Source organism: Plodia interpunctella, chromosome 7 (assembly GCF_027563975.2).
Source record: "Plodia interpunctella isolate USDA-ARS_2022_Savannah chromosome 7, ilPloInte3.2, whole genome shotgun sequence".
In the NCBI taxonomy this organism is placed as follows: domain Eukaryota; kingdom Metazoa; phylum Arthropoda; class Insecta; order Lepidoptera; family Pyralidae; genus Plodia; species Plodia interpunctella.
In genome coordinates, this window is record NC_071300.1 from 943540 (window position 1) to 947254 (window position 3715).

The following is a 3715-nucleotide window of genomic DNA, read 5'->3' on the forward strand; positions in this document are numbered from 1 at the left end:
TGTAGAACATTGTAATACAAGAACTAACTTCACTATTTGAACTATACAGAACTATACTAAATATCAACCTCTGTACCCCGAAGGCACTAAGGAATATACCGTGTAACTTACAATCCGTATCAGATATAGGGTGCTCCTTATCTGTGCAGTAAACACGGATGTTTATATCCCACTTCCCGCCGTCACCCTCTATAATAGGCGCTTTGTAACGATTATTTCCGCAGGCAGTGGTTACTTTTTTGTAGGTTCGAAGAAGAAAACCTCGAATGAATGAGGATAGGTATATATTTGCATTATTTTTCCTTTATATTTACTTAAAGCATTTGGGACTTAAATGACTAGGAAAAAAATTGCTTACTTGCGTAATTCTATGCCGGGACAAACTTAGAATAAGATGATATGATGAACTTGAAAAGTTACAGCGTGATTAGGCAAGAAACGGCCCAAGACAGATAGTTATGGAACATAGGATAAAGCAGACAACAGTCAAGACGAATTCGCGACGATACGGCAAACATTTTCGATGTTAACGTTTATAATGAGTGACTGACAGACAGGACGAATGACTTTTATTATGTTGTTGTCATTAAAATAGTAAATCCATATAGTTCAAATTCAAATTCAAATCATTTATTCAGAAATTAGATTTTCACAGGCACTTTTTCTCGTCAATTTTTATATTTATAGTTATTTCTCACAAGCTACAAACTACTGGCATTTTGGAACGACCACTGCTGAGAAGAAATTCCGAAAGAAACTCATTTGAACAGTGTTGGTCCCTATCATGCCAGATGGGCTTACCATTATTATTTCTTACAATGTTTTTTTTCTAATAATATATAAAAGTACATAATGTACATAGTCAAAAGGTATACGAGAAACGAGATGACCAGTTCCCTCTGACAGCACCCGTTCACGAGTTGACGCATGGGACAGCCATCGCGTAGCTCAACCATAATAGAGGGAACCTCACGACCCGGCCCACGACGCCACCACCAGATTGACCATTTGAATGAGCATGACACACTCGAAATCTTATTCGTTTAAACGTTAGGGTACATAACCATTCAGGTTACTAAACATTTGATTATTATCCTTTAACGGCTTCTAAAAAAATTCTCACAACGTATGTTGTTTTCATCACATGTCTAAACGATCTAAATACAATATTTAGTCCAATCTTTCAGCAGTACTTATTTATGTTTACGAGGCCACATTATCTAGGAGCTGTTTACAGGACTCTGCGCGGGAGTCATAAAAACTAAATACCGACAAGAAGAAAATTATGTGCTTACTGTGTTGACGTTAAAAATACTAAGTAAAACTGTTATCACGATAAATAAGACAGTTGTTACTGATACAACTAGTCTTTAGACGACACAAAAGGTGTGAAAGAAGTTTATCCTCGGTGGCGGTAAAGTTCTTGCCTCTGAACCGAGAGGTCCCGGTTTCGATCCCCGGTCGGGTCATGATGGAAAATGATCTTTTTCTGATTGGCTCGGGTCTTGGATGTTTATCTATATATGTATTTGTTATAAAATACAGCATCGTTGAGTTAGTATCCCATAACACAAGTATTTTACTTACTTTGGGGCTAGCTCAATATGTGTCATTTGTCCAAATATATATATTTATTTATTTATTCTCCTCTTTCTTTGCCTCTTCCCATTAAAAATATTGGGGCTGAAAAAAATAACGAACCTGATTATGAGGAGGTGTGCTCTAGTGATCTACTGAAGGAGTTATTTAATCAAATTGCTAAGCAGAAAAATCAATATTTTAAGAGGACTTTACTATCAAAACTTAGCGTGCAAGCCACTTGATTTAGAAATTTGACAAGTGAAAACTATCAATCTTAACTCTGACCTTAACTTTGACTCTGTCTAACCAAACAGTACGTGCTTCGCAGACTTCAGTCGGGTACGTACATATTCTGTGGATTTTCATTAAATTCACTTCCACAGAGCAGAATAGGTGGAACCACCAATTAAAAGTCAATTTTCCATAGGATTGGTTATTACATAAAATGTTTTTAAAATATCTACACATTCAAGACTATCCACTTCAAAATACAGCCCTACGATAATGTTTTCGAAAACGTGATCCATTCAAATAATTCCTCAACGTTAGAATCTGTTATTCTGTGGTATAAATTCATCGGTGGGTTAATAAGCCGAGTTAATTGGTGCCATAAATATTGTATGTTAAACAAACAGTCGTCGTCCGGTTAACTCGGGATATTACCAACAGATGGGATGAGCCACTTTGTTGGGAAACAACATGGCACAGAGTAGCTACAGAAATTGTGATTTGATTTTTTTTTGTAGATTCATTTTAAAAGATATGTAAAAGATTTTTATGATCCACATTTATTTATTTTTTTTTTTATTTATTTATTGACAAAAAAATATAGTCTACATGGTGTGCATAAACCCGACGAGGTTTGTGCGCACATCCAGAATTGACACGCGCCATCAATAATTTATATTTTTTAAATGTGGGTACATCACAAAAAACAGATTATACAGATAGTGAGTTATCATTGTGTGCATGCGAAACACGTTCATGTAACAATAAGAGCAGAATCTATAGTGTGCGATGTTGTCGAGTCGGTTAGTATACAGGTGATTGTTTTATAACATGTTTTTTTAATTTATGTCTGATATTTTTAGAAGAAATATTTTGTCTAAGATCTGGTAAGGTAGGTCATTGATAAATTTTGGTATTATGTATTTTAGGGACGTTTTACCATATAAGTTATTAAAAAAATATTTTATTTGTTAACTGATGTTGAGAAAAGGCTGCGGTGAAGTTTGTTGCGCCGCGCGCCTCTTCTTCTTCAACTGCCCTTTGAAAGTCGGCAGTAAATTTAGTTTTAAGCATGGGTTTTAAGTAAATTTTTGATGCCTTATCCATTTTACAATATAACCTATATATCTGTTTACATAATCCTCCTTTTTTACGACAACCATAAACATATTTTTGTTGATGGATTTGTACGTTTTGAGTTCAGCTTTAAAACCGGTTTGATGTTGCAATTGAATGATGATTTTAATGGCTAGTTGAGTGCTGATTCTTTGAAATCTCGTTATAATAAAAATAATCTTGTGTTTTTGATGATTTACATACAACCAGGCTTCGGGAGGTCAAAACCGTAGCAAAATTAATTTGTGGTTGTGATATGAATAATTGCTTCGGGTTTTTAAGTCACAGAAGTGGAGAAATCAGAAAACACAGAAGGATTATTCTAGAAAGTTCAAAATATACCGAAATTATGGAACTATGTCGGTAGATGGTGTAATTTGTCTAGTCTATGGTTAATTTCACAGACATATTTCGTATTAATGAAAATACTGTTTAAAAGACCCTGAAAAAATAACTGAGAATTCTTAAGCCTTATTTGCCGTAGAAAATTCAGAATTTCTAGATAGCTTACAGAACTTCTCATAGATAGGTCAAAAACGTTATCATTATTTTTCCAATTTTGCTTGTAATTCTAGGGAGACTATGCGGTTTACGGGGAATAGAAGCATTCGCCGTACCACCAGCGGATCATAGTGGCAAGACCACGTGGTCCTACCATTCATTCATTCATTTACACGTGTAATATCACATGAATCAAACATTCAACTGTCCATTGAAAATGTCCCTACACTTTGAAATATTTTATAACGAAATTGTCGAAATAAATATTCGCTAGTTTTCACAAAACGTA